General features: G+C 43.9%; 21 non-coding genes across 21 annotated transcripts; 11 read left to right on the top strand and 10 right to left on the bottom strand.

Annotated features, from left to right (window-relative positions):
• Positions 1-591: 591 nt before the first annotated feature.
• Positions 592-663, top strand: TRNAA-AGC (transfer RNA alanine (anticodon AGC)). Its single transcript has one exon. It is a non-coding gene; the product is annotated as a tRNA-Ala (tRNA).
• A 1,319-nt stretch (positions 664-1,982) lies between these two features.
• On the bottom strand, positions 1,983-2,055 carry TRNAM-CAU (transfer RNA methionine (anticodon CAU)). The gene has a single exon. It is a non-coding gene; the product is annotated as a tRNA-Met (tRNA).
• Positions 2,056-2,730: 675 nt separating this feature from the next.
• On the top strand, positions 2,731-2,802 carry TRNAA-AGC (transfer RNA alanine (anticodon AGC)). The gene has a single exon. It is a non-coding gene; the product is annotated as a tRNA-Ala (tRNA).
• A 1,319-nt stretch (positions 2,803-4,121) lies between these two features.
• TRNAM-CAU (transfer RNA methionine (anticodon CAU)) lies at positions 4,122-4,194 on the bottom strand. The gene has a single exon. It is a non-coding gene; the product is annotated as a tRNA-Met (tRNA).
• A 675-nt stretch (positions 4,195-4,869) lies between these two features.
• TRNAA-AGC (transfer RNA alanine (anticodon AGC)) lies at positions 4,870-4,941 on the top strand. Its single transcript has one exon. It is a non-coding gene; the product is annotated as a tRNA-Ala (tRNA).
• Positions 4,942-6,260: 1,319 nt separating this feature from the next.
• On the bottom strand, positions 6,261-6,333 carry TRNAM-CAU (transfer RNA methionine (anticodon CAU)). Its single transcript has one exon. It is a non-coding gene; the product is annotated as a tRNA-Met (tRNA).
• A 675-nt stretch (positions 6,334-7,008) lies between these two features.
• TRNAA-AGC (transfer RNA alanine (anticodon AGC)) lies at positions 7,009-7,080 on the top strand. The gene has a single exon. It is a non-coding gene; the product is annotated as a tRNA-Ala (tRNA).
• Positions 7,081-8,399: 1,319 nt separating this feature from the next.
• TRNAM-CAU (transfer RNA methionine (anticodon CAU)) lies at positions 8,400-8,472 on the bottom strand. Its single transcript has one exon. It is a non-coding gene; the product is annotated as a tRNA-Met (tRNA).
• Positions 8,473-9,147: 675 nt separating this feature from the next.
• Positions 9,148-9,219, top strand: TRNAA-AGC (transfer RNA alanine (anticodon AGC)). Its single transcript has one exon. It is a non-coding gene; the product is annotated as a tRNA-Ala (tRNA).
• Positions 9,220-10,538: 1,319 nt separating this feature from the next.
• Positions 10,539-10,611, bottom strand: TRNAM-CAU (transfer RNA methionine (anticodon CAU)). Its single transcript has one exon. It is a non-coding gene; the product is annotated as a tRNA-Met (tRNA).
• A 675-nt stretch (positions 10,612-11,286) lies between these two features.
• On the top strand, positions 11,287-11,358 carry TRNAA-AGC (transfer RNA alanine (anticodon AGC)). The gene has a single exon. It is a non-coding gene; the product is annotated as a tRNA-Ala (tRNA).
• Positions 11,359-12,677: 1,319 nt separating this feature from the next.
• Positions 12,678-12,750, bottom strand: TRNAM-CAU (transfer RNA methionine (anticodon CAU)). Its single transcript has one exon. It is a non-coding gene; the product is annotated as a tRNA-Met (tRNA).
• A 675-nt stretch (positions 12,751-13,425) lies between these two features.
• On the top strand, positions 13,426-13,497 carry TRNAA-AGC (transfer RNA alanine (anticodon AGC)). Its single transcript has one exon. It is a non-coding gene; the product is annotated as a tRNA-Ala (tRNA).
• Positions 13,498-14,816: 1,319 nt separating this feature from the next.
• On the bottom strand, positions 14,817-14,889 carry TRNAM-CAU (transfer RNA methionine (anticodon CAU)). The gene has a single exon. It is a non-coding gene; the product is annotated as a tRNA-Met (tRNA).
• Positions 14,890-15,564: 675 nt separating this feature from the next.
• On the top strand, positions 15,565-15,636 carry TRNAA-AGC (transfer RNA alanine (anticodon AGC)). Its single transcript has one exon. It is a non-coding gene; the product is annotated as a tRNA-Ala (tRNA).
• A 1,319-nt stretch (positions 15,637-16,955) lies between these two features.
• On the bottom strand, positions 16,956-17,028 carry TRNAM-CAU (transfer RNA methionine (anticodon CAU)). Its single transcript has one exon. It is a non-coding gene; the product is annotated as a tRNA-Met (tRNA).
• A 675-nt stretch (positions 17,029-17,703) lies between these two features.
• On the top strand, positions 17,704-17,775 carry TRNAA-AGC (transfer RNA alanine (anticodon AGC)). Its single transcript has one exon. It is a non-coding gene; the product is annotated as a tRNA-Ala (tRNA).
• A 1,319-nt stretch (positions 17,776-19,094) lies between these two features.
• On the bottom strand, positions 19,095-19,167 carry TRNAM-CAU (transfer RNA methionine (anticodon CAU)). The gene has a single exon. It is a non-coding gene; the product is annotated as a tRNA-Met (tRNA).
• Positions 19,168-19,842: 675 nt separating this feature from the next.
• Positions 19,843-19,914, top strand: TRNAA-AGC (transfer RNA alanine (anticodon AGC)). Its single transcript has one exon. It is a non-coding gene; the product is annotated as a tRNA-Ala (tRNA).
• A 1,319-nt stretch (positions 19,915-21,233) lies between these two features.
• Positions 21,234-21,306, bottom strand: TRNAM-CAU (transfer RNA methionine (anticodon CAU)). The gene has a single exon. It is a non-coding gene; the product is annotated as a tRNA-Met (tRNA).
• A 675-nt stretch (positions 21,307-21,981) lies between these two features.
• On the top strand, positions 21,982-22,053 carry TRNAA-AGC (transfer RNA alanine (anticodon AGC)). The gene has a single exon. It is a non-coding gene; the product is annotated as a tRNA-Ala (tRNA).
• Positions 22,054-23,176: the final 1,123 nt, after the last annotated feature.

Genomic DNA, 23,176 nt, shown 5'->3' with positions numbered 1-23,176 from the left:
CAGTACGGTTGCCTCGCTGGATTAAAATCGTCTGCAGTTATAATGGTCAGAAGACTGCTCTTTCCCAGTGATTAAACCCACACCCCATACATTTAGCCATGCAAAAGAAATCAGGGCATACCATTCACCTCTCTAAGAAAGATCGTGCCATTTTTTCCCCCACATAACTGAGAATGAAATGGACTAAAACCCAGAATTAACATGCCGCCCCTAGCCGTAGATGCATCTAGATCTCAACGCTTTACATGCTAATGTAACATAGCTGTGTGTCCTGCAAAAAAGAGCAGGGGTACCTTAAGTCATCTCACAAGATGTGGAAGCGGCACTCAACCATATCCTTCTTTGATGTATCCTGAACCAGTTGCCTTGAATACTCTGGCTTTTTTCGATTGCATCTAGCTGTTGTGTGTGGGGAATTATTCATTCTAGAGTCAACCTTATTCCATAAAAAACGGTGCTAGAAAATCCAGCTGTAAGTCATGTGGAATTCCACACCTGACGCTTCCCATTCCAGTGTCATATGTGGTGAATGTACGTTCAATAGAATTCCAGCTTTCCATGTGTGGAGCAAGACCACCCTCTACAGGATGTGGGGATGTAGCTCAGTGGTAGAGCGCATGCTTAGCATGTATGAGGCCCCGGGTTCAATCCCCGGCATCTCCAGCTTTTCGCCATGCTAATCTTGCTGTTTGACAGATAGCTATGCTGGCATCATGACTAACGAAGTGAGATGTCATGCAGCTGGTGCCAGAACCCCACTTTCTTCGCCTTGCAAAACCTTTTGAAATGGGGCTATCTCATTTCCCGTGTTTATAGAAAAAAATAATCTTGCTTCCATAAGAAACCAAAGTGGAGATTTATCTTGGCATTCTTAGTATAGAAAACGGGCACAGCTGTCTTGGTCATTTATTTGAATTCTTCCTCTAAACCAGAGACTCTTACCAGAAGGTTTAAGAAAAACAGAATGTTTTCTTCATCCTAATCACTTCTGAATGGTCCATTAATCTACTGGTTTTGCTTTTCCAGTTCCTTTCACAGAAGCATTAAAAATGCATGTTCTTCATGCTCCGTACGGAGTAATGACTCTCCTAACTTTCTGTCCTTTCCTTCATGTTCCCATGCTGTCATCCTTTTGCCAGAAATGCTTCCAAAGGGCTGTGGATTCCTCGGCCCCATGCCCATTCAGGAAAACTCCTTTCTGTAGGATGTCTAATTCTAGGTCCCCTGCTTTCCTTCACGCCAGCACAGCACATTCAGGTAGGTAAGCAGTCCCCCTTTATGGTGATAAGATGTAGCTGAGAATGCACTCTAGGAAGTGGCAATTTGTAGAGCAAGCTGCAGGTCATATTCATGATTTTCAAGATTAGACTGCAGTACTCCCACCCCACTCCCGCCGCAACCATTATTGAAAGAAAGATGAATGCAGCATGGAAAGCTGTACTGCCCAATCCTCCGATAGCTCAGTTGGGAGAGCGGAGGACTGTAGTGGAGAAACAGAAATCCTTAGGTCGCTGGTTCAAATCCGGCTCGGAGGAGTTTCCCCTTTTTTGTTTTCCATAGCTGCTTTCTCTCTTGTTAAAACATTATGTGCCCCTCTGATTGAGAAACATTTCCCTAGCTCCAAATAAATGCTAGGACAGAAGGGTAGACTTCTTCTGCTTTCCAATGAAATTGACCACATAGTCATTTCTGAGGGATGTTGGAAGAGAAGTAAACAAGGACCTGCAGATCAGAATTCATTCCAAAGCCTTGACTAAATATATGAAGGCACTTGGAAGACTTCCAGTTTCATTGTACCAAGGTAGATGTTTCGGCAGCCGACCCAGCTAAAACTCACCTACAATGGGAGTGGCCATGGAAATGAAAGAGGGAATCTACAAAGACACCAACTCCTTAAAACTGAGCAAGATGCGATGTGGAGTAATAGTTTACAGATTTGGAGAAAATCTGAGATGTTTCTCTTGACAAAAGAAACACTGCAATGCCCTCTCTGAGGATCGAACTCAGGACCTTCAGATTATGAGACTGACGCGCTGCCTACTGCGCTAAGAAGGCTGCTCGAAACCGCTAACAAATGCGTCTACACACCATGAAGAGGGAAGGTAGCAAAAATGCTGTTCTCATGTTGGAATATCAATACAGTACGGTTGCCTCGCTGGATTAAAATCGTCTGCAGTTATAATGGTCAGAAGACTGCTCTTTCCCAGTGATTAAACCCACACCCCATACATTTAGCCATGCAAAAGAAATCAGGGCATACCATTCACCTCTCTAAGAAAGATCGTGCCATTTTTTCCCCCACATAACTGAGAATGAAATGGACTAAAACCCAGAATTAACATGCCGCCCCTAGCCGTAGATGCATCTAGATCTCAACGCTTTACATGCTAATGTAACATAGCTGTGTGTCCTGCAAAAAAGAGCAGGGGTACCTTAAGTCATCTCACAAGATGTGGAAGCGGCACTCAACCATATCCTTCTTTGATGTATCCTGAACCAGTTGCCTTGAATACTCTGGCTTTTTTCGATTGCATCTAGCTGTTGTGTGTGGGGAATTATTCATTCTAGAGTCAACCTTATTCCATAAAAAACGGTGCTAGAAAATCCAGCTGTAAGTCATGTGGAATTCCACACCTGACGCTTCCCATTCCAGTGTCATATGTGGTGAATGTACGTTCAATAGAATTCCAGCTTTCCATGTGTGGAGCAAGACCACCCTCTACAGGATGTGGGGATGTAGCTCAGTGGTAGAGCGCATGCTTAGCATGTATGAGGCCCCGGGTTCAATCCCCGGCATCTCCAGCTTTTCGCCATGCTAATCTTGCCGTTTGACAGATAGCTATGCTGGCATCATGACTAACGAAGTGAGATGTCATGCAGCTGGTGCCAGAACCCCACTTTCTTCGCCTTGCAAAACCTTTTGAAATGGGGCTATCTCATTTCCCGTGTTTATAGAAAAAAATAATCTTGCTTCCATAAGAAACCAAAGTGGAGATTTATCTTGGCATTCTTAGTATAGAAAACGGGCACAGCTGTCTTGGTCATTTATTTGAATTCTTCCTCTAAACCAGAGACTCTTACCAGAAGGTTTAAGAAAAACAGAATGTTTTCTTCATCCTAATCACTTCTGAATGGTCCATTAATCTACTGGTTTTGCTTTTCCAGTTCCTTTCACAGAAGCATTAAAAATGCATGTTCTTCATGCTCCGTACGGAGTAATGACTCTCCTAACTTTCTGTCCTTTCCTTCATGTTCCCATGCTGTCATCCTTTTGCCAGAAATGCTTCCAAAGGGCTGTGGATTCCTCGGCCCCATGCCCTTTCAGGAAAACTCCTTTCTGTAGGATGTCTAATTCTAGGTCCCCTGCTTTCCTTCACGCCAGCACAGCACATTCAGGTAGGTAAGCAGTCCCCCTTTATGGTGATAAGATGTAGCTGAGAATGCACTCTAGGAAGTGGCAATTTGTAGAGCAAGCTGCAGGTCATATTCATGATTTTCAAGATTAGACTGCAGTACTCCCACCCCACTCCCGCCGCAACCATTATTGAAAGAAAGATGAATGCAGCATGGAAAGCTGTACTGCCCAATCCTCCGATAGCTCAGTTGGGAGAGCGGAGGACTGTAGTGGAGAAACAGAAATCCTTAGGTCGCTGGTTCAAATCCGGCTCGGAGGAGTTTCCCCTTTTTTGTTTTCCATAGCTGCTTTCTCTCTTGTTAAAACATTATGTGCCCCTCTGATTGAGAAACATTTCCCTAGCTCCAAATAAATGCTAGGACAGAAGGGTAGACTTCTTCTGCTTTCCAATGAAATTGACCACATAGTCATTTCTGAGGGATGTTGGAAGAGAAGTAAACAAGGACCTGCAGATCAGAATTCATTCCAAAGCCTTGACTAAATATATGAAGGCATTTGGAAGACTTCCAGTTTCATTGTACCAAGGTAGATGTTTCGGCAGCCGACCCAGCTAAAACTCACCTACAATGAGAGTGGCCATGGAAATGAAAGAGGGAATCTACAAAGACACCAACTCCTTAAAACTGAGCAAGATGTGATGTGGAGTAATAGTTTACAGATTTGGAGAAAATCTGAGATGTTTCTCTTGACAAAAGAAACACTGCAATGCCCTCTCTGAGGATCGAACTCAGGACCTTCAGATTATGAGACTGACGCGCTGCCTACTGCGCTAAGAAGGCTGCTCGAAACCGCTAACAAATGCGTCTACACACCATGAAGAGGGAAGGTAGCAAAAATGCTGTTCTCATGTTGGAATATCAATACAGTACGGTTGCCTCGCTGGATTAAAATCGTCTGCAGTTATAATGGTCAGAAGACTGCTCTTTCCCAGTGATTAAACCCACACCCCATACATTTAGCCATGCAAAAGAAATCAGGGCATACCATTCACCTCTCTAAGAAAGATCGTGCCATTTTTTCCCCCACATAACTGAGAATGAAATGGACTAAAACCCAGAATTAACATGCCGCCCCTAGCCGTAGATGCATCTAGATCTCAACGCTTTACATGCTAATGTAACATAGCTGTGTGTCCTGCAAAAAAGAGCAGGGGTACCTTAAGTCATCTCACAAGATGTGGAAGCGGCACTCAACCATATCCTTCTTTGATGTATCCTGAACCAGTTGCCTTGAATACTCTGGCTTTTTTCGATTGCATCTAGCTGTTGTGTGTGGGGAATTATTCATTCTAGAGTCAACCTTATTCCATAAAAAACGGTGCTAGAAAATCCAGCTGTAAGTCATGTGGAATTCCACACCTGACGCTTCCCATTCCAGTGTCATATGTGGTGAATGTACGTTCAATAGAATTCCAGCTTTCCATGTGTGGAGCAAGACCACCCTCTACAGGATGTGGGGATGTAGCTCAGTGGTAGAGCGCATGCTTAGCATGTATGAGGCCCCGGGTTCAATCCCCGGCATCTCCAGCTTTTCGCCATGCTAATCTTGCCGTTTGACAGATAGCTATGCTGGCATCATGACTAACGAAGTGAGATGTCATGCAGCTGGTGCCAGAACCCCACTTTCTTCGCCTTGCAAAACCTTTTGAAATGGGGCTATCTCATTTCCCGTGTTTATAGAAAAAAATAATCTTGCTTCCATAAGAAACCAAAGTGGAGATTTATCTTGGCATTCTTAGTATAGAAAACGGGCACAGCTGTCTTGGTCATTTATTTGAATTCTTCCTCTAAACCAGAGACTCTTACCAGAAGGTTTAAGAAAAACAGAATGTTTTCTTCATCCTAATCACTTCTGAATGGTCCATTAATCTACTGGTTTTGCTTTTCCAGTTCCTTTCACAGAAGCATTAAAAATGCATGTTCTTCATGCTCCGTACGGAGTAATTACTCTCCTAACTTTCTGTCCTTTCCTTCATGTTCCCATGCTGTCATCCTTTTGCCAGAAATGCTTCCAAAGGGCTGTGGATTCCTCGGCCCCATGCCCTTTCAGGAAAACTCCTTTCTGTAGGATGTCTAATTCTAGGTCCCCTGCTTTCCTTCACGCCAGCACAGCACATTCAGGTAGGTAAGCAGTCCCCCTTTATGGTGATAAGATGTAGCTGAGAATGCACTCTAGGAAGTGGCAATTTGTAGAGCAAGCTGCAGGTCATATTCATGATTTTCAAGATTAGACTGCAGTACTCCCACCCCACTCCCGCCGCAACCATTATTGAAAGAAAGATGAATGCAGCATGGAAAGCTGTACTGCCCAATCCTCCGATAGCTCAGTTGGGAGAGCGGAGGACTGTAGTGGAGAAACAGAAATCCTAAGGTCGCTGGTTCAAATCCGGCTCGGAGGAGTTTCCCCTTTTTTGTTTTCCATAGCTGCTTTCTCTCTTGTTAAAACATTATGTGCCCCTCTGATTGAGAAACATTTCCCTAGCTCCAAATAAATGCTAGGACAGAAGGGTAGACTTCTTCTGCTTTCCAATGAAATTGACCACATAGTCATTTCTGAGGGATGTTGGAAGAGAAGTAAACAAGGACCTGCAGATCAGAATTCATTCCAAAGCCTTGACTAAATATATGAAGGCATTTGGAAGACTTCCAGTTTCATTGTACCAAGGTAGATGTTTCGGCAGCCGACCCAGCTAAAACTCACCTACAATGAGAGTGGCCATGGAAATGAAAGAGGGAATCTACAAAGACACCAACTCCTTAAAACTGAGCAAGATGTGATGTGGAGTAATAGTTTACAGATTTGGAGAAAATCTGAGATGTTTCTCTTGACAAAAGAAACACTGCAATGCCCTCTCTGAGGATCGAACTCAGGACCTTCAGATTATGAGACTGACGCGCTGCCTACTGCGCTAAGAAGGCTGCTCGAAACCGCTAACAAATGCGTCTACACACCATGAAGAGGGAAGGTAGCAAAAATGCTGTTCTCATGTTGGAATATCAATACAGTACGGTTGCCTCGCTGGATTAAAATCGTCTGCAGTTATAATGGTCAGAAGACTGCTCTTTCCCAGTGATTAAACCCACACCCCATACATTTAGCCATGCAAAAGAAATCAGGGCATACCATTCACCTCTCTAAGAAAGATCGTGCCATTTTTTCCCCCACATAACTGAGAATGAAATGGACTAAAACCCAGAATTAACATGCCGCCCCTAGCCGTAGATGCATCTAGATCTCAACGCTTTACATGCTAATGTAACATAGCTGTGTGTCCTGCAAAAAAGAGCAGGGGTACCTTAAGTCATCTCACAAGATGTGGAAGCGGCACTCAACCATATCCTTCTTTGATGTATCCTGAACCAGTTGCCTTGAATACTCTGGCTTTTTTCGATTGCATCTAGCTGTTGTGTGTGGGGAATTATTCATTCTAGAGTCAACCTTATTCCATAAAAAACGGTGCTAGAAAATCCAGCTGTAAGTCATGTGGAATTCCACACCTGACGCTTCCCATTCCAGTGTCATATGTGGTGAATGTACGTTCAATAGAATTCCAGCTTTCCATGTGTGGAGCAAGACCACCCTCTACAGGATGTGGGGATGTAGCTCAGTGGTAGAGCGCATGCTTAGCATGTATGAGGCCCCGGGTTCAATCCCCGGCATCTCCAGCTTTTCGCCATGCTAATCTTGCCTTTTGACAGATAGCTAGGCTGGCATCATGACTAACGAAGTGAGATGTCATGCAGCTGGTGCCAGAACCCCACTTTCTTCGCCTTGCAAAACCTTTTGAAATGGGGCTATCTCATTTCCCGTGTTTATAGAAAAAAATAATCTTGCTTCCATAAGAAACCAAAGTGGAGATTTATCTTGGCATTCTTAGTATAGAAAACGGGCACAGCTGTCTTGGTCATTTATTTGAATTCTTCCTCTAAACCAGAGACTCTTACCAGAAGGTTTAAGAAAAACAGAATGTTTTCTTCATCCTAATCACTTCTGAATGGTCCATTAATCTACTGGTTTTGCTTTTCCAGTTCCTTTCACAGAAGCATTAAAAATGCATGTTCTTCATGCTCCGTACGGAGTAATGACTCTCCTAACTTTCTGTCCTTTCCTTCATGTTCCCATGCTGTCATCCTTTTGCCAGAAATGCTTCCAAAGGGCTGTGGATTCCTCGGCCCCATGCCCTTTCAGGAAAACTCCTTTCTGTAGGATGTCTAATTCTAGGTCCCCTGCTTTCCTTCACGCCAGCACAGCACATTCAGGTAGGTAAGCAGTCCCCCTTTATGGTGATAAGATGTAGCTGAGAATGCACTCTAGGAAGTGGCAATTTGTAGAGCAAGCTGCAGGTCATATTCATGATTTTCAAGATTAGACTGCAGTACTCCCACCCCACTCCCGCCGCAACCATTATTGAAAGAAAGATGAATGCAGCATGGAAAGCTGTACTGCCCAATCCTCCGATAGCTCAGTTGGGAGAGCGGAGGACTGTAGTGGAGAAACAGAAATCCTTAGGTCGCTGGTTCAAATCCGGCTCGGAGGAGTTTCCCCTTTTTTGTTTTCCATAGCTGCTTTCTCTCTTGTTAAAACATTATGTGCCCCTCTGATTGAGAAACATTTCCCTAGCTCCAAATAAATGCTAGGACAGAAGGGTAGACTTCTTCTGCTTTCCAATGAAATTGACCACATAGTCATTTCTGAGGGATGTTGGAAGAGAAGTAAACAAGGACCTGCAGATCAGAATTCATTCCAAAGCCTTGACTAAATATATGAAGGCACTTGGAAGACTTCCAGTTTCATTGTACCAAGGTAGATGTTTCGGCAGCCGACCCAGCTAAAACTCACCTACAATGAGAGTGGCCATGGAAATGAAAGAGGGAATCTACAAAGACACCAACTCCTTAAAACTGAGCAAGATGTGATGTGGAGTAATAGTTTACAGATTTGGAGAAAATCTGAGATGTTTCTCTTGACAAAAGAAACACTGCAATGCCCTCTCTGAGGATCGAACTCAGGACCTTCAGATTATGAGACTGACGCGCTGCCTACTGCGCTAAGAAGGCTGCTCGAAACCGCTAACAAATGCGTCTACACACCATGAAGAGGGAAGGTAGCAAAAATGCTGTTCTCATGTTGGAATATCAATACAGTACGGTTGCCTCGCTGGATTAAAATCGTCTGCAGTTATAATGGTCAGAAGACTGCTCTTTCCCAGTGATTAAACCCACACCCCATACATTTAGCCATGCAAAAGAAATCAGGGCATACCATTCACCTCTCTAAGAAAGATCGTGCCATTTTTTCCCCCACATAACTGAGAATGAAATGGACTAAAACCCAGAATTAACATGCCGCCCCTAGCCGTAGATGCATCTAGATCTCAACGCTTTACATGCTAATGTAACATAGCTGTGTGTCCTGCAAAAAAGAGCAGGGGTACCTTAAGTCATCTCACAAGATGTGGAAGCGGCACTCAACCATATCCTTCTTTGATGTATCCTGAACCAGTTGCCTTGAATACTCTGGCTTTTTTCGATTGCATCTAGCTGTTGTGTGTGGGGAATTATTCATTCTAGAGTCAACCTTATTCCATAAAAAACGGTGCTAGAAAATCCAGCTGTAAGTCATGTGGAATTCCACACCTGACGCTTCCCATTCCAGTGTCATATGTGGTGAATGTACGTTCAATAGAATTCCAGCTTTCCATGTGTGGAGCAAGACCACCCTCTACAGGATGTGGGGATGTAGCTCAGTGGTAGAGCGCATGCTTAGCATGTATGAGGCCCCGGGTTCAATCCCCGGCATCTCCAGCTTTTCGCCATGCTAATCTTGCCTTTTGACAGATAGCTAGGCTGGCATCATGAGTAAGGAAGTGAGATGTCATGCAGCTGGTGCCAGAACCCCACTTTCTTCGCCTTGCAAAACCTTTTGAAATGGGGCTATCTCATTTCCCGTGTTTATAGAAAAAAATAATCTTGCTTCCATAAGAAACCAAAGTGGAGATTTATCTTGGCATTCTTAGTATAGAAAACGGGCACAGCTGTCTTGGTCATTTATTTGAATTCTTCCTCTAAACCAGAGACTCTTACCAGAAGGTTTAAGAAAAACAGAATGTTTTCTTCATCCTAATCACTTCTGAATGGTCCATTAATCTACTGGTTTTGCTTTTCCAGTTCCTTTCACAGAAGCATTAAAAATGCATGTTCTTCATGCTCCGTACGGAGTAATGACTCTCCTAACTTTCTGTCCTTTCCTTCATGTTCCCATGCTGTCATCCTTTTGCCAGAAATGCTTCCAAAGGGCTGTGGATTCCTCGGCCCCATGCCCTTTCAGGAAAACTCCTTTCTGTAGGATGTCTAATTCTAGGTCCCCTGCTTTCCTTCACGCCAGCACAGCACATTCAGGTAGGTAAGCAGTCCCCCTTTATGGTGATAAGATGTAGCTGAGAATGCACTCTAGGAAGTGGCAATTTGTAGAGCAAGCTGCAGGTCATATTCATGATTTTCAAGATTAGACTGCAGTACTCCCACCCCACTCCCGCCGCAACCATTATTGAAAGAAAGATGAATGCAGCATGGAAAGCTGTACTGCCCAATCCTCCGATAGCTCAGTTGGGAGAGCGGAGGACTGTAGTGGAGAAACAGAAATCCTTAGGTCGCTGGTTCAAATCCGGCTCGGAGGAGTTTCCCCTTTTTTGTTTTCCATAGCTGCTTTCTCTCTTGTTAAAACATTATGTGCCCCTCTGATTGAGAAACATTTCCCTAGCTCCAAATAAATGCTAGGACAGAAGGGTAGACTTCTTCTGCTTTCCAATGAAATTGACCACATAGTCATTTCTGAGGGATGTTGGAAGAGAAGTAAACAAGGACCTGCAGATCAGAATTCATTCCAAAGCCTTGACTAAATATATGAAGGCATTTGGAAGACTTCCAGTTTCATTGTACCAAGGTAGATGTTTCGGCAGCCGACCCAGCTAAAACTCACCTACAATGAGAGTGGCCATGGAAATGAAAGAGGGAATCTACAAAGACACCAACTCCTTAAAACTGAGCAAGATGTGATGTGGAGTAATAGTTTACAGATTTGGAGAAAATCTGAGATGTTTCTCTTGACAAAAGAAACACTGCAATGCCCTCTCTGAGGATCGAACTCAGGACCTTCAGATTATGAGACTGACGCGCTGCCTACTGCGCTAAGAAGGCTGCTCGAAACCGCTAACAAATGCGTCTACACACCATGAAGAGGGAAGGTAGCAAAAATGCTGTTCTCATGTTGGAATATCAATACAGTACGGTTGCCTCGCTGGATTAAAATCGTCTGCAGTTATAATGGTCAGAAGACTGCTCTTTCCCAGTGATTAAACCCACACCCCATACATTTAGCCATGCAAAAGAAATCAGGGCATACCATTCACCTCTCTAAGAAAGATCGTGCCATTTTTTCCCCCACATAACTGAGAATGAAATGGACTAAAACCCAGAATTAACATGCCGCCCCTAGCCGTAGATGCATCTAGATCTCAACGCTTTACATGCTAATGTAACATAGCTGTGTGTCCTGCAAAAAAGAGCAGGGGTACCTTAAGTCATCTCACAAGATGTGGAAGCGGCACTCAACCATATCCTTCTTTGATGTATCCTGAACCAGTTGCCTTGAATACTCTGGCTTTTTTCGATTGCATCTAGCTGTTGTGTGTGGGGAATTATTCATTCTAGAGTCAACCTTATTCCATAAAAAACGGTGCTAGAAAATCCAGCTGTAAGTCATGTGGAATTCCACACCTGACGCTTCCCATTCCAGTGTCATATGTGGTGAATGTACGTTCAATAGAATTCCAGCTTTCCATGTGTGGAGCAAGACCACCCTCTACAGGATGTGGGGATGTAGCTCAGTGGTAGAGCGCATGCTTAGCATGTATGAGGCCCCGGGTTCAATCCCCGGCATCTCCAGCTTTTCGCCATGCTAATCTTGCCTTTTGACAGATAGCTAGGCTGGCATCATGAGTAAGGAAGTGAGATGTCATGCAGCTGGTGCCAGAACCCCACTTTCTTCGCCTTGCAAAACCTTTTGAAATGGGGCTATCTCATTTCCCGTGTTTATAGAAAAAAATAATCTTGCTTCCATAAGAAACCAAAGTGGAGATTTATCTTGGCATTCTTAGTATAGAAAACGGGCACAGCTGTCTTGGTCATTTATTTGAATTCTTCCTCTAAACCAGAGACTCTTACCAGAAGGTTTAAGAAAAACAGAATGTTTTCTTCATCCTAATCACTTCTGAATGGTCCATTAATCTACTGGTTTTGCTTTTCCAGTTCCTTTCACAGAAGCATTAAAAATGCATGTTCTTCATGCTCCGTACGGAGTAATGACTCTCCTAACTTTCTGTCCTTTCCTTCATGTTCCCATGCTGTCATCCTTTTGCCAGAAATGCTTCCAAAGGGCTGTGGATTCCTCGGCCCCATGCCCTTTCAGGAAAACTCCTTTCTGTAGGATGTCTAATTCTAGGTCCCCTGCTTTCCTTCACGCCAGCACAGCACATTCAGGTAGGTAAGCAGTCCCCCTTTATGGTGATAAGATGTAGCTGAGAATGCACTCTAGGAAGTGGCAATTTGTAGAGCAAGCTGCAGGTCATATTCATGATTTTCAAGATTAGACTGCAGTACTCCCACCCCACTCCCGCCGCAACCATTATTGAAAGAAAGATGAATGCAGCATGGAAAGCTGTACTGCCCAATCCTCCGATAGCTCAGTTGGGAGAGCGGAGGACTGTAGTGGAGAAACAGAAATCCTTAGGTCGCTGGTTCAAATCCGGCTCGGAGGAGTTTCCCCTTTTTTGTTTTCCATAGCTGCTTTCTCTCTTGTTAAAACATTATGTGCCCCTCTGATTGAGAAACATTTCCCTAGCTCCAAATAAATGCTAGGACAGAAGGGTAGACTTCTTCTGCTTTCCAATGAAATTGACCACATAGTCATTTCTGAGGGATGTTGGAAGAGAAGTAAACAAGGACCTGCAGATCAGAATTCATTCCAAAGCCTTGACTAAATATATGAAGGCACTTGGAAGACTTCCAGTTTCATTGTACCAAGGTAGATGTTTCGGCAGCCGACCCAGCTAAAACTCACCTACAATGAGAGTGGCCATGGAAATGAAAGAGGGAATCTACAAAGACACCAACTCCTTAAAACTGAGCAAGATGTGATGTGGAGTAATAGTTTACAGATTTGGAGAAAATCTGAGATGTTTCTCTTGACAAAAGAAACACTGCAATGCCCTCTCTGAGGATCGAACTCAGGACCTTCAGATTATGAGACTGACGCGCTGCCTACTGCGCTAAGAAGGCTGCTCGAAACCGCTAACAAATGCGTCTACACACCATGAAGAGGGAAGGTAGCAAAAATGCTGTTCTCATGTTGGAATATCAATACAGTACGGTTGCCTCGCTGGATTAAAATCGTCTGCAGTTATAATGGTCAGAAGACTGCTCTTTCCCAGTGATTAAACCCACACCCCATACATTTAGCCATGCAAAAGAAATCAGGGCATACCATTCACCTCTCTAAGAAAGATCGTGCCATTTTTTCCCCCACATAACTGAGAATGAAATGGACTAAAACCCAGAATTAACATGCCGCCCCTAGCCGTAGATGCATCTAGATCTCAACGCTTTACATGCTAATGTAACATAGCTGTGTGTCCTGCAAAAAAGAGCAGGGGTACCTTAAGTCATCTCACAAGATGTGGAAGCGGCACTCAACCATATCCTTCTTTGATGTATCCTGAACCAGTTGCCTTGAATACTCTGGCTTTTTTCGATTGCATCTAGCTGTTGTGTGTGGGGAATTATTCATTCTAGAGTCAACCTTATTCCATAAAAAACGGTGCTAGAAAATCCAGCTGTAAGTCATGTGGAATTCCACACCTGACGCTTCCCATTCCAGTGTCATATGTGGTGAATGTACGTTCAATAGAATTCCAGCTTTCCATGTGTGGAGCAAGACCACCCTCTACAGGATGTGGGGATGTAGCTCAGTGGTAGAGCGCATGCTTAGCATGTATGAGGCCCCGGGTTCAATCCCCGGCATCTCCAGCTTTTCGCCATGCTAATCTTGCCTTTTGACAGATAGCTAGGCTGGCATCATGACTAACGAAGTGAGATGTCATGCAGCTGGTGCCAGAACCCCACTTTCTTCGCCTTGCAAAACCTTTTGAAATGGGGCTATCTCATTTCCCGTGTTTATAGAAAAAAATAATCTTGCTTCCATAAGAAACCAAAGTGGAGATTTATCTTGGCATTCTTAGTATAGAAAACGGGCACAGCTGTCTTGGTCATTTATTTGAATTCTTCCTCTAAACCAGAGACTCTTACCAGAAGGTTTAAGAAAAACAGAATGTTTTCTTCATCCTAATCACTTCTGAATGGTCCATTAATCTACTGGTTTTGCTTTTCCAGTTCCTTTCACAGAAGCATTAAAAATGCATGTTCTTCATGCTCCGTACGGAGTAATGACTCTCCTAACTTTCTGTCCTTTCCTTCATGTTCCCATGCTGTCATCCTTTTGCCAGAAATGCTTCCAAAGGGCTGTGGATTCCTCGGCCCCATGCCCTTTCAGGAAAACTCCTTTCTGTAGGATGTCTAATTCTAGGTCCCCTGCTTTCCTTCACGCCAGCACAGCACATTCAGGTAGGTAAGCAGTCCCCCTTTATGGTGATAAGATGTAGCTGAGAATGCACTCTAGGAAGTGGCAATTTGTAGAGCAAGCTGCAGGTCATATTCATGATTTTCAAGATTAGACTGCAGTACTCCCACCCCACTCCCGCCGCAACCATTATTGAAAGAAAGATGAATGCAGCATGGAAAGCTGTACTGCCCAATCCTCCGATAGCTCAGTTGGGAGAGCGGAGGACTGTAGTGGAGAAACAGAAATCCTTAGGTCGCTGGTTCAAATCCGGCTCGGAGGAGTTTCCCCTTTTTTGTTTTCCATAGCTGCTTTCTCTCTTGTTAAAACATTATGTGCCCCTCTGATTGAGAAACATTTCCCTAGCTCCAAATAAATGCTAGGACAGAAGGGTAGACTTCTTCTGCTTTCCAATGAAATTGACCACATAGTCATTTCTGAGGGATGTTGGAAGAGAAGTAAACAAGGACCTGCAGATCAGAATTCATTCCAAAGCCTTGACTAAATATATGAAGGCACTTGGAAGACTTCCAGTTTCATTGTACCAAGGTAGATGTTTCGGCAGCCGACCCAGCTAAAACTCACCTACAATGAGAGTGGCCATGGAAATGAAAGAGGGAATCTACAAAGACACCAACTCCTTAAAACTGAGCAAGATGTGATGTGGAGTAATAGTTTACAGATTTGGAGAAAATCTGAGATGTTTCTCTTGACAAAAGAAACACTGCAATGCCCTCTCTGAGGATCGAACTCAGGACCTTCAGATTATGAGACTGACGCGCTGCCTACTGCGCTAAGAAGGCTGCTCGAAACCGCTAACAAATGCGTCTACACACCATGAAGAGGGAAGGTAGCAAAAATGCTGTTCTCATGTTGGAATATCAATACAGTACGGTTGCCTCGCTGGATTAAAATCGTCTGCAGTTATAATGGTCAGAAGACTGCTCTTTCCCAGTGATTAAACCCACACCCCATACATTTAGCCATGCAAAAGAAATCAGGGCATACCATTCACCTCTCTAAGAAAGATCGTGCCATTTTTTCCCCCACATAACTGAGAATGAAATGGACTAAAACCCAGAATTAACATGCCGCCCCTAGCCGTAGATGCATCTAGATCTCAACGCTTTACATGCTAATGTAACATAGCTGTGTGTCCTGCAAAAAAGAGCAGGGGTACCTTAAGTCATCTCACAAGATGTGGAAGCGGCACTCAACCATATCCTTCTTTGATGTATCCTGAACCAGTTGCCTTGAATACTCTGGCTTTTTTCGATTGCATCTAGCTGTTGTGTGTGGGGAATTATTCATTCTAGAGTCAACCTTATTCCATAAAAAACGGTGCTAGAAAATCCAGCTGTAAGTCATGTGGAATTCCACACCTGACGCTTCCCATTCCAGTGTCATATGTGGTGAATGTACGTTCAATAGAATTCCAGCTTTCCATGTGTGGAGCAAGACCACCCTCTACAGGATGTGGGGATGTAGCTCAGTGGTAGAGCGCATGCTTAGCATGTATGAGGCCCCGGGTTCAATCCCCGGCATCTCCAGCTTTTCGCCATGCTAATCTTGCCGTTTGACAGATAGCTATGCTGGCATCATGACTAACGAAGTGAGATGTCATGCAGCTGGTGCCAGAACCCCACTTTCTTCACCTTGCAAAACCTTTTGAAATGGGGCTATCTCATTTCCCGTGTTTATAGAAAAAAATAATCTTGCTTCCATAAGAAACCAAAGTGGAGATTTATCTTGGCATTCTTAGTATAGAAAACGGGCACAGCTGTCTTGGTCATTTATTTGAATTCTTCCTCTAAACCAGAGACTCTTACCAGAAGGTTTAAGAAAAACAGAATGTTTTCTTCATCCTAATCACTTCTGAATGGTCCATTAATCTACTGGTTTTGCTTTTCCAGTTCCTTTCACAGAAGCATTAAAAATGCATGTTCTTCATGCTCCGTACGGAGTAATGACTCTCCTAACTTTCTGTCCTTTCCTTCATGTTCCCATGCTGTCATCCTTTTGCCAGAAATGCTTCCAAAGGGCTGTGGATTCCTCGGCCCCATGCCCATTCAGGAAAACTCCTTTCTGTAGGATGTCTAATTCTAGGTCCCCTGCTTTCCTTCACGCCAGCACAGCACATTCAGGTAGGTAAGCAGTCCCCCTTTATGGTGATAAGATGTAGCTGAGAATGCACTCTAGGAAGTGGCAATTTGTAGAGCAAGCTGCAGGTCATATTCATGATTTTCAAGATTAGACTGCAGTACTCCCACCCCACTCCCGCCGCAACCATTATTGAAAGAAAGATGAATGCAGCATGGAAAGCTGTACTGCCCAATCCTCCGATAGCTCAGTTGGGAGAGCGGAGGACTGTAGTGGAGAAACAGAAATCCTTAGGTCGCTGGTTCAAATCCGGCTCGGAGGAGTTTCCCCTTTTTTGTTTTCCATAGCTGCTTTCTCTCTTGTTAAAACATTATGTGCCCCTCTGATTGAGAAACATTTCCCTAGCTCCAAATAAATGCTAGGACAGAAGGGTAGACTTCTTCTGCTTTCCAATGAAATTGACCACATAGTCATTTCTGAGGGATGTTGGAAGAGAAGTAAACAAGGACCTGCAGATCAGAATTCATTCCAAAGCCTTGACTAAATATATGAAGGCACTTGGAAGACTTCCAGTTTCATTGTACCAAGGTAGATGTTTCGGCAGCCGACCCAGCTAAAACTCACCTACAATGGGAGTGGCCATGGAAATGAAAGAGGGAATCTACAAAGACACCAACTCCTTAAAACTGAGCAAGATGCGATGTGGAGTAATAGTTTACAGATTTGGAGAAAATCTGAGATGTTTCTCTTGACAAAAGAAACACTGCAATGCCCTCTCTGAGGATCGAACTCAGGACCTTCAGATTATGAGACTGACGCGCTGCCTACTGCGCTAAGAAGGCTGCTCGAAACCGCTAACAAATGCGTCTACACACCATGAAGAGGGAAGGTAGCAAAAATGCTGTTCTCATGTTGGAATATCAATACAGTACGGTTGCCTCGCTGGATTAAAATCGTCTGCAGTTATAATGGTCAGAAGACTGCTCTTTCCCAGTGATTAAACCCACACCCCATACATTTAGCCATGCAAAAGAAATCAGGGCATACCATTCACCTCTCTAAGAAAGATCGTGCCATTTTTTCCCCCACATAACTGAGAATGAAATGGACTAAAACCCAGAATTAACATGCCGCCCCTAGCCGTAGATGCATCTAGATCTCAACGCTTTACATGCTAATGTAACATAGCTGTGTGTCCTGCAAAAAAGAGCAGGGGTACCTTAAGTCATCTCACAAGATGTGGAAGCGGCACTCAACCATATCCTTCTTTGATGTATCCTGAACCAGTTGCCTTGAATACTCTGGCTTTTTTCGATTGCATCTAGCTGTTGTGTGTGGGGAATTATTCATTCTAGAGTCAACCTTATTCCATAAAAAACGGTGCTAGAAAATCCAGCTGTAAGTCATGTGGAATTCCACACCTGACGCTTCCCATTCCAGTGTCATATGTGGTGAATGTACGTTCAATAGAATTCCAGCTTTCCATGTGTGGAGCAAGACCACCCTCTACAGGATGTGGGGATGTAGCTCAGTGGTAGAGCGCATGCTTAGCATGTATGAGGCCCCGGGTTCAATCCCCGGCATCTCCAGCTTTTCGCCATGCTAATCTTGCCGTTTGACAGATAGCTATGCTGGCATCATGACTAACGAAGTGAGATGTCATGCAGCTGGTGCCAGAACCCCACTTTCTTCGCCTTGCAAAACCTTTTGAAATGGGGCTATCTCATTTCCCGTGTTTATAGAAAAAAATAATCTTGCTTCCATAAGAAACCAAAGTGGAGATTTATCTTGGCATTCTTAGTATAGAAAACGGGCACAGCTGTCTTGGTCATTTATTTGAATTCTTCCTCTAAACCAGAGACTCTTACCAGAAGGTTTAAGAAAAACAGAATGTTTTCTTCATCCTAATCACTTCTGAATGGTCCATTAATCTACTGGTTTTGCTTTTCCAGTTCCTTTCACAGAAGCATTAAAAATGCATGTTCTTCATGCTCCGTACGGAGTAATGACTCTCCTAACTTTCTGTCCTTTCCTTCATGTTCCCATGCTGTCATCCTTTTGCCAGAAATGCTTCCAAAGGGCTGTGGATTCCTCGGCCCCATGCCCTTTCAGGAAAACTCCTTTCTGTAGGATGTCTAATTCTAGGTCCCCTGCTTTCCTTCACGCCAGCACAGCACATTCAGGTAGGTAAGCAGTCCCCCTTTATGGTGATAAGATGTAGCTGAGAATGCACTCTAGGAAGTGGCAATTTGTAGAGCAAGCTGCAGGTCATATTCATGATTTTCAAGATTAGACTGCAGTACTCCCACCCCACTCCCGCCGCAACCATTATTGAAAGAAAGATGAATGCAGCATGGAAAGCTGTACTGCCCAATCCTCCGATAGCTCAGTTGGGAGAGCGGAGGACTGTAGTGGAGAAACAGAAATCCTTAGGTCGCTGGTTCAAATCCGGCTCGGAGGAGTTTCCCCTTTTTTGTTTTCCATAGCTGCTTTCTCTCTTGTTAAAACATTATGTGCCCCTCTGATTGAGAAACATTTCCCTAGCTCCAAATAAATGCTAGGACAGAAGGGTAGACTTCTTCTGCTTTCCAATGAAATTGACCACATAGTCATTTCTGAGGGATGTTGGAAGAGAAGTAAACAAGGACCTGCAGATCAGAATTCATTCCAAAGCCTTGACTAAATATATGAAGGCATTTGGAAGACTTCCAGTTTCATTGTACCAAGGTAGATGTTTCGGCAGCCGACCCAGCTAAAACTCACCTACAATGAGAGTGGCCATGGAAATGAAAGAGGGAATCTACAAAGACACCAACTCCTTAAAACTGAGCAAGATGTGATGTGGAGTAATAGTTTACAGATTTGGAGAAAATCTGAGATGTTTCTCTTGACAAAAGAAACACTGCAATGCCCTCTCTGAGGATCGAACTCAGGACCTTCAGATTATGAGACTGACGCGCTGCCTACTGCGCTAAGAAGGCTGCTCGAAACCGCTAACAAATGCGTCTACACACCATGAAGAGGGAAGGTAGCAAAAATGCTGTTCTCATGTTGGAATATCAATACAGTACGGTTGCCTCGCTGGATTAAAATCGTCTGCAGTTATAATGGTCAGAAGACTGCTCTTTCCCAGTGATTAAACCCACACCCCATACATTTAGCCATGCAAAAGAAATCAGGGCATACCATTCACCTCTCTAAGAAAGATCGTGCCATTTTTTCCCCCACATAACTGAGAATGAAATGGACTAAAACCCAGAATTAACATGCCGCCCCTAGCCGTAGATGCATCTAGATCTCAACGCTTTACATGCTAATGTAACATAGCTGTGTGTCCTGCAAAAAAGAGCAGGGGTACCTTAAGTCATCTCACAAGATGTGGAAGCGGCACTCAACCATATCCTTCTTTGATGTATCCTGAACCAGTTGCCTTGAATACTCTGGCTTTTTTCGATTGCATCTAGCTGTTGTGTGTGGGGAATTATTCATTCTAGAGTCAACCTTATTCCATAAAAAACGGTGCTAGAAAATCCAGCTGTAAGTCATGTGGAATTCCACACCTGACGCTTCCCATTCCAGTGTCATATGTGGTGAATGTACGTTCAATAGAATTCCAGCTTTCCATGTGTGGAGCAAGACCACCCTCTACAGGATGTGGGGATGTAGCTCAGTGGTAGAGCGCATGCTTAGCATGTATGAGGCCCCGGGTTCAATCCCCGGCATCTCCAGCTTTTCGCCATGCTAATCTTGCCGTTTGACAGATAGCTATGCTGGCATCATGACTAACGAAGTGAGATGTCATGCAGCTGGTGCCAGAACCCCACTTTCTTCGCCTTGCAAAACCTTTTGAAATGGGGCTATCTCATTTCCCGTGTTTATAGAAAAAAATAATCTTGCTTCCATAAGAAACCAAAGTGGAGATTTATCTTGGCATTCTTAGTATAGAAAACGGGCACAGCTGTCTTGGTCATTTATTTGAATTCTTCCTCTAAACCAGAGACTCTTACCAGAAGGTTTAAGAAAAACAGAATGTTTTCTTCATCCTAATCACTTCTGAATGGTCCATTAATCTACTGGTTTTGCTTTTCCAGTTCCTTTCACAGAAGCATTAAAAATGCATGTTCTTCATGCTCCGTACGGAGTAATTACTCTCCTAACTTTCTGTCCTTTCCTTCATGTTCCCATGCTGTCATCCTTTTGCCAGAAATGCTTCCAAAGGGCTGTGGATTCCTCGGCCCCATGCCCTTTCAGGAAAACTCCTTTCTGTAGGATGTCTAATTCTAGGTCCCCTGCTTTCCTTCACGCCAGCACAGCACATTCAGGTAGGTAAGCAGTCCCCCTTTATGGTGATAAGATGTAGCTGAGAATGCACTCTAGGAAGTGGCAATTTGTAGAGCAAGCTGCAGGTCATATTCATGATTTTCAAGATTAGACTGCAGTACTCCCACCCCACTCCCGCCGCAACCATTATTGAAAGAAAGATGAATGCAGCATGGAAAGCTGTACTGCCCAATCCTCCGATAGCTCAGTTGGGAGAGCGGAGGACTGTAGTGGAGAAACAGAAATCCTTAGGTCGCTGGTTCAAATCCGGCTCGGAGGAGTTTCCCCTTTTTTGTTTTCCATAGCTGCTTTCTCTCTTGTTAAAACATTATGTGCCCCTCTGATTGAGAAACATTTCCCTAGCTCCAAATAAATGCTAGGACAGAAGGGTAGACTTCTTCTGCTTTCCAATGAAATTGACCACATAGTCATTTCTGAGGGATGTTGGAAGAGAAGTAAACAAGGACCTGCAGATCAGAATTCATTCCAAAGCCTTGACTAAATATATGAAGGCATTTGGAAGACTTCCAGTTTCATTGTACCAAGGTAGATGTTTCGGCAGCCGACCCAGCTAAAACTCACCTACAATGAGAGTGGCCATGGAAATGAAAGAGGGAATCTACAAAGACACCAACTCCTTAAAACTGAGCAAGATGTGATGTGGAGTAATAGTTTACAGATTTGGAGAAAATCTGAGATGTTTCTCTTGACAAAAGAAACACTGCAATGCCCTCTCTGAGGATCGAACTCAGGACCTTCAGATTATGAGACTGACGCGCTGCCTACTGCGCTAAGAAGGCTGCTCGAAACCGCTAACAAATGCGTCTACACACCATGAAGAGGGAAGGTAGCAAAAATGCTGTTCTCATGTTGGAATATCAATACAGTACGGTTGCCTCGCTGGATTAAAATCGTCTGCAGTTATAATGGTCAGAAGACTGCTCTTTCCCAGTGATTAAACCCACACCCCATACATTTAGCCATGCAAAAGAAATCAGGGCATACCATTCACCTCTCTAAGAAAGATCGTGCCATTTTTTCCCCCACATAACTGAGAATGAAATGGACTAAAACCCAGAATTAACATGCCGCCCCTAGCCGTAGATGCATCTAGATCTCAACGCTTTACATGCTAATGTAACATAGCTGTGTGTCCTGCAAAAAAGAGCAGGGGTACCTTAAGTCATCTCACAAGATGTGGAAGCGGCACTCAACCATATCCTTCTTTGATGTATCCTGAACCAGTTGCCTTGAATACTCTGGCTTTTTTCGATTGCATCTAGCTGTTGTGTGTGGGGAATTATTCATTCTAGAGTCAACCTTATTCCATAAAAAACGGTGCTAGAAAATCCAGCTGTAAGTCATGTGGAATTCCACACCTGACGCTTCCCATTCCAGTGTCATATGTGGTGAATGTACGTTCAATAGAATTCCAGCTTTCCATGTGTGGAGCAAGACCACCCTCTACAGGATGTGGGGATGTAGCTCAGTGGTAGAGCGCATGCTTAGCATGTATGAGGCCCCGGGTTCAATCCCCGGCATCTCCAGCTTTTCGCCATGCTAATCTTGCCTTTTGACAGATAGCTAGGCTGGCATCATGACTAACGAAGTGAGATGTCATGCAGCTGGTGCCAGAACCCCACTTTCTTCGCCTTGCAAAACCTTTTGAAATGGGGCTATCTCATTTCCCGTGTTTATAGAAAAAAATAATCTTGCTTCCATAAGAAACCAAAGTGGAGATTTATCTTGGCATTCTTAGTATAGAAAACGGGCACAGCTGTCTTGGTCATTTATTTGAATTCTTCCTCTAAACCAGAGACTCTTACCAGAAGGTTTAAGAAAAACAGAATGTTTTCTTCATCCTAATCACTTCTGAATGGTCCATTAATCTACTGGTTTTGCTTTTCCAGTTCCTTTCACAGAAGCATTAAAAATGCATGTTCTTCATGCTCCGTACGGAGTAATGACTCTCCTAACTTTCTGTCCTTTCCTTCATGTTCCCATGCTGTCATCCTTTTGCCAGAAATGCTTCCAAAGGGCTGTGGATTCCTCGGCCCCATGCCCTTTCAGGAAAACTCCTTTCTGTAGGATGTCTAATTCTAGGTCCCCTGCTTTCCTTCACGCCAGCACAGCACATTCAGGTAGGTAAGCAGTCCCCCTTTATGGTGATAAGATGTAGCTGAGAATGCACTCTAGGAAGTGGCAATTTGTAGAGCAAGCTGCAGGTCATATTCATGATTTTCAAGATTAGACTGCAGTACTCCCACCCCACTCCCGCCGCAACCATTATTGAAAGAAAGATGAATGCAGCATGGAAAGCTGTACTGCCCAATCCTCCGATAGCTCAGTTGGGAGAGCGGAGGACTGTAGTGGAGAAACAGAAATCCTTAGGTCGCTGGTTCAAATCCGGCTCGGAGGAGTTTCCCCTTTTTTGTTTTCCATAGCTGCTTTCTCTCTTGTTAAAACATTATGTGCCCCTCTGATTGAGAAACATTTCCCTAGCTCCAAATAAATGCTAGGACAGAAGGGTAGACTTCTTCTGCTTTCCAATGAAATTGACCACATAGTCATTTCTGAGGGATGTTGGAAGAGAAGTAAACAAGGACCTGCAGATCAGAATTCATTCCAAAGCCTTGACTAAATATATGAAGGCACTTGGAAGACTTCCAG

Source organism: Pleurodeles waltl, unplaced genomic scaffold (genome assembly GCF_031143425.1).
Source record: "Pleurodeles waltl isolate 20211129_DDA unplaced genomic scaffold, aPleWal1.hap1.20221129 scaffold_162, whole genome shotgun sequence".
NCBI classification, from domain to species: Eukaryota; Metazoa; Chordata; class Amphibia; order Caudata; family Salamandridae; genus Pleurodeles; species Pleurodeles waltl.
The sequence above is the reverse complement of the archived record's forward strand: the minus strand, read 5'-3'. Positions and strand labels throughout refer to the sequence as shown.